Genomic DNA, 9415 nt, shown 5'->3' with positions numbered 1-9415 from the left:
GTCTATTTTGGCCCCCAGCTTTTCAAGCTGTATACACTGTGGTTTGTTAGCCTTGCTACTTTGAGAACTTCTGCAAAGGCAGAACATGACCATGTAGAGTTTAGGGCATATGAAAGCTACTAACATCTGTGGCTACAAAAGAGAAAGGCGCTTGTGTCCCCAATCTCCTTCAAGGACACAATGACCAAAAGACCTTCTGCCGGTCCCCACATCTTAAAGATCCCACCATCTCCTAACAGTGCCCTATTCTGGGTCTTTGAGGGGGACACAAGTTCCAGCAATCTGCCTGTCTCTACCCCTTCAAGTATGCTTACAAGCATGCACCTCCATGGCTGGCTTTCTTTGTCTCGTCTCTTCTTTTCTTTCTTCTCTCCTTCCTTTCTTCCTTCTTCCTCCTTCTCTCCCTCCTTCCCTTCCTCCCTTTCTTTCCTTTACACAGGGTTTCTCTGTGTAGTTCGGACTGTCCTGGAACTCACTCTGTAGACCAGCCTAGGCCCAAACTCAGAGATCTGCCTGCCTCTGTGTTGGGATTAAAGGTATGCACCACACTTGCCCAGCTGGCCCATGACTTCTTTTCTAATGTATGTATTGGGAATTGAATTAAGGACTTAAGTAAGCACATTAGTAATGAATGAAACAATGGTTTTAAAACATGGCAGAAGACATGCTCATAGTTGCTTGGAATGCTGGGTACCAGCAAACTCATTAGGCACCAGACAATCTTTCTAACCTACTGGGAAGACAGTAGAGGAAAAGGTAGAAAGATAAGACGTCATTAAGGAAGTCAGTCATGTTCACAGAAGACTGTGAACTGTTATGATTTTTCTGTGAGTAAGTTAAGGATTCATTTATGATCCAAACTAAGGCCAAATGTATATTCTTATGGCTGTAAAGGTGGTTCCAAGAACAGAGGACAAAGTCAGGTGTCTTTCATGATGTGCACACTAAAGGAGTTTTCAAGGAGAAAGCTAAAAACAGCACGTCTCAAGACGCAGCAGGGGACTGCCAACTTTCTTCAGAACTGAAACTAGAAAACCAGAAGTAAGCAACTCGGCTTCCAGCAAATGTTGACTTTGCACAACAAAATATGGGGTGTGCCAGTGTGTCTGGCTACTTGTGAATAATGACACAAGGCAGATGACATGCCATGACTAACCGGGGTCTTCTTCCATCCTAAGCACTTTAGAATAGAGCAAGCTGTCAGTGTGGAAGGAAGATGAAGACAATGACATGAAGCTACTAAAAATGTGACTTGGATTTCACATACTTCACATTTTATCCTCTGTGTAGGATTGGGAAAGGAAGAACGGGGTTGAGCTGAGTCATGCCTCTCTTTCCAAAGTTGGACACTACATTAAAGAGGTAGGTATTTCTTTTTATTACTATTAATTTAATCCCAGTTCCCCCTCCCTTCTCTCCTCCCGCCCCCCCGTCCCCACCCCCACTTCCCATCTGCTCCATGGAGGGAAGTAGACTTCCCTAGGAAGTCTACTAAGTCTGTCCCATCATCTCGTTGAAGTAGGACCGAGGCAAGAGGTAGGTATTTCTGTGCTTGGGTTTGTCCCTTAGTAATGAAGAGGATCTAAAGTTAATTCTGTGCTGGTGAGATACTGTGTGGTGCCTAGCTCAGATTGGCAGGAGGGAATGCCGTCAGTAAAGACTTAAGGGGCAGTCGCCCTGTTGGGAGCCCTGGTTCAGCCAATCGCTACAGTGGCTTCATGCAAATAATCAGCCACTTCCAGCAACAGAATTTCATTGGATCTTAGGCTGGCTTCAAACTTGGAGTGCAGCTGAGGATGGCCTTGAACTTCTGACTCTCTGCCTCCACCTCCTGAGTGCTGGGATTACACTACATATAAGACTCTGCCAAACATTTTATTGCTTCTTTTACTCACCACAATATCCTTACAAATAGAGTACTATTATTACTTCATTTTAAAGAAACAGAGGCAAAGAGAAATTAAGGCAGAAAGAACTGTACAAATAATAGGACAATTTGTTCTTGAGGGATGTTGTTGTGTCCAATCCAAGCTGGGCTTGCTGGCTGTGTGCACCTTAGGCAAGTGACTAAGGTACCCCTTGCTGTACCCCAGATCTCAACACACAAGGAAGATACTGACGGACGGCAGCTATTGTGTAAGTCAGGAAAATGGCAGGTGTCCTGTCTGCGAAGGACATCAGCTGCTCGCTGTGAAATGACCAAGGAAGGAGGAGAGGCTGGGCCTCGGGACACTGGGGTGAGCCTGCTGTGTGCAGCACACAGTGGTGTCTGGAGGCGGTGTTTGTGACTATGCGTGTGCTCACTGGCCTCCTCTGCACCACCAAGGTTGTGTGTTCCTCTTTTGGTTCCCCCTTGGGGCGAGGGTGGGACTGAATTCAAAACAGAGGGTGTCATGCCTTTCCGATCTCTCTGAAAGCAGATCAAGAACACCAGCTATGGTATTCTAGAGGGCTGGGATATACTCACATCAATAGACCCCTGCATGCAGATGAGGGTGCCATCTGTGGCATGAGGCACATGTAGTAGAAATATATTACTTAGACTCTGTTTGGAGAGTCTATTTGCTTGCTGGAATGCTGAATCCTAGAGCTTAAACCAAGTTCTGTTATAACGCTTTGTGGATTTTGAAATCAAGTTTTATTAACACAGCAAAGCCCTGAATAGGACTACAAGACCCACGGAAGTGATGAAAAGATGAAGAATCCGCCAATCCCAAGGCAGTAACGAACTAGTGGGGGGTACTTATGCTGATCTTCAAGACTGTAATTGTCCAACCACTAAAGACTCACAGGAGAAAGCTGCTAATAAAATCCAGTTACCTGGCTTTGGATGGGACAGCGAGTCCAGCGATTTCCACTGGTATTCCTTCCTTGAAGGGGGAAGGAGAGAGAGGCTCAGGAGACTCCAGAAGTAAACAAATCTCTCAAGCCCCAGAAAAGCTGAAACCAACACAGTGCACAAGGACACAGAAGCAGTGAAGAACGGCTGGGTGTTGGTAGGGAGAGAAGGCAACAGGGCATGGAGGAGCCCTTCTGACTCATCCAGCTTTGGCAGAGGGCTCCAGGGATGCAGCTTTGTGGAGTCATCACCTATGCTGTGGGCTTCTCCGTGATGAAGCTCCTTAGGGTCAGCCCTGCTCCTGGGGACAACCTCCCATCCGTATTCCTGTGGGCAACCAACTCCAATAAGCTGGTTGAAGCCAAGTTTGACTTTGCTGGCATTTTTCTTTTGTCTCTCACTGGTATTTTGTCCTTTCTAGAGTGAGTAGGCATTTGTGTCGCATGTCCACAGGAAAATATTCATACAACAGACAAAAAGAAATGTATTTGTGCTTCTCCTTCTTAAAGCTTCTCCTTTTGCTTTGAATGAGGGGTGTCTAAGCTGTCTGCTTTGATGCCTTGATTTCTTCTCCCTTCCTTCCTCCCTCCCTCCCTCCCTTCTTTTCTTTCTTTCTTGACATACTCTCATACAACCTCAGCAGGCTTCACACTTAGTATATAACTAAAGATGACCTAGAATTTCTGCGCCTTCTGTCTCTATCTCCTGAGTGCTGAGTTTACAGGGAACCACCTTTTGTGGCATGCTGGGATTGAATCCAACACTTCATGAGCCCCAGACCAGAACTCTACCAACGGAACTACATTCCCTGCTCAGCCAGTTCAAAGGCTCTTTATTTTTAAGGGCTTCATAAATGCTGTCATGCATGTAGGGCCCTGGATACTAGAGACTTCTCCCAGAACCAACCCTCAGGAGGTGGGTGGTGGAGAAACTTTACCAATTCAACAAGCTGAGAAATAAAAGTCTTAGGCTTGGCAGCCCCAAAGGCTGATAAACTGCATGAGAGAGAGAAAGAGAGAGAGAGAGAGAGAGATCTGTGATTGGGAAAGGATACCTCACTTCTCTTTCAACACTGTTGCTCCTCCCCCTCCCCCGCCTCATCTCACCTGTTCTCTGAGTCTCGTCTTCCACCCAATTATTCATTTGGTTTGGTCATAGTAACCGATCTTCGAAAGAGTCCAGCGGTCTTGGGACTAAAACAACGTTGCCTGGCGGGTTTTCACGGATTTTCCTCAGGGATATTTGATCTGAGTATCTCCCAAGTAACTTGAGCAGTTGGAGATGTGGCATTGGATGCTTCAGATCTGACCACAGCTAGGTCTTAGTTGAGATCACCATGGCAATGGTCTTTGAAATCTTGAAAGGCCTCTGTTTAACTTCCAGTAGTGCAGTCAAGCAAGGCACAGCCTAAGGGATGGAGCACCTGCCGGTGCCTGCTCCTTCTGAAGACAGCTGTGTTTCCATTGTAAAAATATGTGAGCCCAAGTTACAAAGGAGCTGATAAGGGCAGTCAAACAAGACATAGAAGAAAAATTAAAGAATAACTGTTACCCAACAAATTAAACCATAAATAACACAATCATTAATGCTTTCCTAAAAAAATCCTGAACATTGTATAAACACACAAAATAATACAAAATTTATAAAATAAGATCTGATTATCCCCTAATGATAAGAACTGCACGTATTTATATGAGCATTAGAGATTGCTCTCTCTATAGATGTATGCTTAATAGATAAATGATTATAGATTGATGGATGGATGGATAGATAGGCAAGTAGATGATAGAAAGATAGATAGATAGACAGACAGACAGACAGACAGACAGATAGACAGTTAGATAGGTAGATAGACAGGTAGATAGGTAGGTAGATATGTAGGTAGATATATAAAGAGATAGACAATAAAATGAGTACTGCTGCCAAAAGCTAGTTTCTTTTTAGTATGTAGACATGAATATCCTGGGAAAGGTTGGAATCACAGTCTCAAAATGCCACCACCAGGCCTCCTTATTATCCTCTCTGACACAGATAGAAAGGACTGGAGACTCGAGAGGAAGAGGTGGAGCAGCAGAGGTGTCTTTCCCCTCCCAGGGTCGTGGTTCGCTATGTGTATGTATTGCTCTCCCATGATGCTCTGCTCCTTCTCATACCCTTCCCTCTGTGCCCAACTGGCTGAAAGGACCCGAGGAAGTCAAATTCTGTACCAAGGGCTCAGCATTTGCAGAAACTCTACGAGCTTTGGCATCAGGCAACTGACATCCAGGCCTTGGAAACACAGACTGTCATGAACGTCATGCTGAGAAAATCAAACTGGGGCACACTCCTCAGCCCATCTAATCTCCTGAAGGCCGGCTGCTTGGCACTCAGAGGGCCAAGAGGATCCACCCACTCTTCATATGAAAGGCAGGGACAAATAGGGAAGGAAGGAAAGAAAATGAATCTCATGGGAGTTGAGAGCAAAATGGTAGCTACCTACCTAGTGTGAAGAAAGACCAGGCAGGTGGTAAGGACAGGGACAGGTGGGTCAGTGGGTACTAGTTAGATAGGAGTAAACGCTGGACACTGTCTCACAGTAGAATGACCACAGATAATGATAAAGTGCTGTGCATTTAAAAAAATCTAGGAGAGTCTTGAGCTATTTCTAGCAGAAGGGAGTAAAATGCATAGTAGGAGAGAGATACGTTTAATCTGACTTAATCATTGCACAATGTATGTGTATCTCCAAGCATCACATGGTACCACACTAATGGGCATTGCTATTATGCACAAGCTAAAGAGAGAAACTTAATTTATAAAAAATGCAGAAGAAAAATTCAAGAGAGAAGAGCTATCTGGAGGAAACACGGCAAAAGCAAAGAGGAATTTGATACTTCAGAGGGTCTCTTTATGCACCCTAATATGATCTCCAACTTTATCTCCAGGCCATGTCCTTATTTTCCTTCATAGCACCTTGACCTGCTAGTTACCAGCATTTTTTTTTCTTGGACTTTCTCTTCTGTGCTAAGAGTTGCTATATCATTTACTGGGCTCCAGCTATGTTGGGTAAATACCAGAGACAGAGCAAGCTAAGGGGAAAGTGTTTAATTTGGCTCATAGTTCAGAAGGATGCGGTTTGTCATGGTGGAGAGGGCGCAGTGACAGTGGTCTGAGGGACGGAGATGGTAAATTAGCTTGGCAATCTTCAGCCCACAGCATGGAGCTTCCAAATTAGAATGAGCCTTCTCTCTTTAGTTAAATCTCTCTGGAAATGTCTTCAGAGGCATGCCTGGAGGCATGCCTTCCAGCTGAATTCAAATCCAGTTACCTTTTTTTTTTTCCTTTTGGCTTTTTGAGGCAGGATTTCTCTGTCCTAAAACTCTCTCTGGACCCAGACTGTCTCCCAAGCACTGGGACTAAAGGTGTGCCCCACCCAACCTGGCTTAAATCCAGTTATCTTGACGGCCAGTAAGAACTATCATGATAAGCAAATGTTTAGTTTTCATACTTGAATGTCTTGAGTCACTGTGGTGACGATGTGATAACAAGTCAGATAAACCAATGTTCAAGGCCAGCGTGGAAGACTAAGCCAACAAGGGTCAGTCATCTTTCTTTTATCGGGATGGAAAATGCCCAAATTGGTCCAGCTTTATGCTGGAGCTGCAGGGTGTGGTGTTGGTTTGGGGCTGGAAAATAAGGACTGGCCCTTTGGTCAGCGGAACAACTCTGCTAGTTCAAAGGCCAACACAGAGCACGGCAGGCAGGTTTCTGCTCATTTTCATCGGCCACCAAAAAGAGGAAGTGAAAACTCAGTTCCTGGTCCCCATGTTTCCCAGGCTCCTACTTCCTTTCTCTCTACACTAAAAACAGGAGTCTGTGTTTTTGCTTTGTTTTCCTCCCAAAAAGGTGTTTTGTGTCAGTCAGGAGCCAAAATGGCACTTTGGGATCACGTCCTCCTAAGTGTTTAGCTGATTTCCAGCCCCAGCCTTTGTGACACTGGACGGGTAGCATCACTTTGCCCCTTTGATAAAAGAAAGTTCCTATTCATGTGTGCTCTGTTGCACTCGCAATTGTGGTACTTGGGAAACTGAGATAGTATGATTGCAGGTTTGGGGTAGCCTGAGCTACATAGCAAGACCCCTCATTTCAACAAACCAGCAAAAGAACAGACTTATTGTCTGTGGGATGGGTATATTATTTGCTCTGTTGGTGTGATGTTTAAATGGTAAACTAGGGGCAATAGTAACTTAAGGACTAGATGCATTAAATCTTCATTTATATTGTGATAAAAGTATAACATATGTTTAAAACGGCCTTACTTTACAGTTAATTTTGAATCACAAGAAAATTCCCTCTTTTGGTTTTCCTTATGCTTTTTTATTTTATTTGACATATAAATTATAAATAAAAACCTGTCTTCAGGGACATTATATTATACGTTGATGCACTTGTTCATCCACACTGTGAAACAATTTACCATAATTAAGTTAACCAACATATTCAGCACCTCACAGTGTTTTTAATTTCCATTCACAATAGTTTTTTTTTTGCTTTCATTCTCTCTCCCATCAAAGCTAAACATGCTTAACTTCAAGCTGCAAGGAGACCCAGCATGCTCAGTGTGCTTCACTTCTGAGATGCAAGGAGACCCAGCATGCTCGGGTTCCATGACTACAGCATCACTCAGGTAAACAGTGCATCCTGGTTGGCTGCAGTCAGTATGCTGCCCATTAGGTCTTAGAGCCTAGGGACTGGGACTTGCTTATTTGGGAGGTTATTATTCAGCCTACCCTAGCAAGTGTCCCTCTTGGTGGATGTGGAAGCCAAGAGTTCATGCTAGACACTTAGAATAGCAGTAATTATATGCATATACAAAGCAATTTGACGCCAGACACTGTGTCTGTGTGTGAATGTGTGTTACAGCTTTTGTCTGAAACCTTTCTCATTCACTCCTGAACTTCAGCGCTTGGTCCCTCAGCTGGCCAGCACTGCCTTGGGACACTGTGGGACCAACTGGATACAGAAGCAGAAAAGTGTCACCATGGGTGGGTTTTGAAGGTTATATCTGCATTTGGTTCCTGTGGGAGCTCTCAGCTTCCACATTCATCAAGATGCCAGGGGTCCTCACATTCCCCTCCTACAGTCAAGACCACACCAGCAGGCCATGATGGACCTCTCAAACTGTGAGCCAGAAAACTTTTCCTCCTTTATTTCTCCGTCAGGCATCTAGTCTAGTGACATCAAAAGCAACCAGTACAGTGTGTGCATGTGTGTGTGCGTATGTATGTGTGTGTGTGTGCGTATGTATGTGTGTGTGTGCATTCATGCAAGTGTGTGCATGCATGAGTGTGTGTATGTGTCGTTGCTTCTCAGTGAGAATTTTTGACTCATTTCTAGTTAAAAAGGCAAGAAACACTGTCTCATCTGTTTTGGTTCAATTTCTTACTTGCGAGAGAATTTGGTTCTTTTATTAACTGCTCTGAAGAATTATTACAAAAGCAGTTGCAAGAGAAAGAAGGCCATGGTGTTGCCAAAGTCATTGAAATTTCAGCTGAAGCTCACAACTATGTTTAATTCTCAGGAAGCTGTAGGCACCCTGAATTATTGTTGATGCAATTATTGAATACTTTGTGATCGAATCAAACCTGTATTTACCAAACAAGTTAGATGGACACGGTCTCGGTGAAGCATGGAGTTGATGACTAAGAATTTAAAGAGCCAGACTAGAAAACAATGGCGGCTTAGGATGACAGTGTGGGAAGAGAGGCTTCTGGGAACTGGGAGGACTCCAAGCCTTGCTTGACTGGAGGCTTGGGTGGTGGGGACTTTGATGCATTACCTGGTATTCTGAGTACAGCGGGGTTAGATTCCTAAGGACACTCTTGAGTCTCACTACACCTCATTCCTAGAGACTTACTGTCATCAGAAAGTCTTGTTGACAGTGGTAAGGATGAAAACTTACTGTCAAGACTATTCTAAATAATCTTGCTTTCTTAGTCATCACATGCATAAGAGTTATGATCCGAAACAAACTTTTTAAAGTGAATTTTTGAATTCAAATGAAGAAAGAATCGAAGGTCCTTTCCTTAGTGCTTTCATATCAGAACTGGGCTGCTGTATTTTACTTCTCGGCTGATCTCAATCTTCATTCTTTAGTAAATACCTAACAAGCATCAGCCACATACCAGCCTCAGACATAAGGACATGGTGGTGATAACCCGATTCACAATCCTGCCTTCGCGGGGTTCGAAGCTAGTGGGGGGGGGCTGTCCAAGGGGTGAGGGATCTGAAGAGATGGTGTGTTGGAATGAACAGTGTACATGACCACTGAGCACACAGCCAGTGGGCTGATCCTAAAGACAGGCCAAGAGGGCCTGTGGGGAGGCACGTGCTTTGGAAGATGGGTGATGTTAAGGCAGGGGAAGGGCAAGGCATCCAGATAAGTGTGGGAGAGCATCCTAGGAACAGTGAGAAGCACCACAATGCACTTGAATGTCCTTGAGGATACACTGAGTAAGCCTGCAGGGCAGGAGGGAGAAAGGCCAGGGTCAGGCTTGAGAACTGAGCAGGAGCCATCTCTAGGGCCCTGCTGGTGTT

General features: G+C 44.6%; 1 long non-coding RNA gene across 1 annotated transcript in view; it reads left to right on the top strand.

Annotated features, from left to right (window-relative positions):
- Nucleotides 1–472: 472 nt before the first annotated feature.
- Nucleotides 473–9415, top strand: part of LOC121135729 — a 41889-nt gene continuing 32946 nt past the window's right edge. Inside the window, exons 1-2 of the long non-coding RNA XR_005872836.1 lie at nucleotides 473–1362; nucleotides 7393–7505. This is a non-coding gene — a long non-coding RNA (uncharacterized LOC121135729). The remainder of the gene's footprint in view (nucleotides 1363–7392; nucleotides 7506–9415) is intronic.

The sequence above is a fragment of the Mesocricetus auratus genome, unplaced genomic scaffold (assembly GCF_017639785.1).
Source record: "Mesocricetus auratus isolate SY011 unplaced genomic scaffold, BCM_Maur_2.0 Super-Scaffold_100041, whole genome shotgun sequence".
In the NCBI taxonomy this organism is placed as follows: Eukaryota; Metazoa; Chordata; class Mammalia; order Rodentia; family Cricetidae; genus Mesocricetus; species Mesocricetus auratus.
Note: the sequence above shows the minus strand (reverse complement) of the source record. Positions and strands in the feature narration are given on the sequence as shown.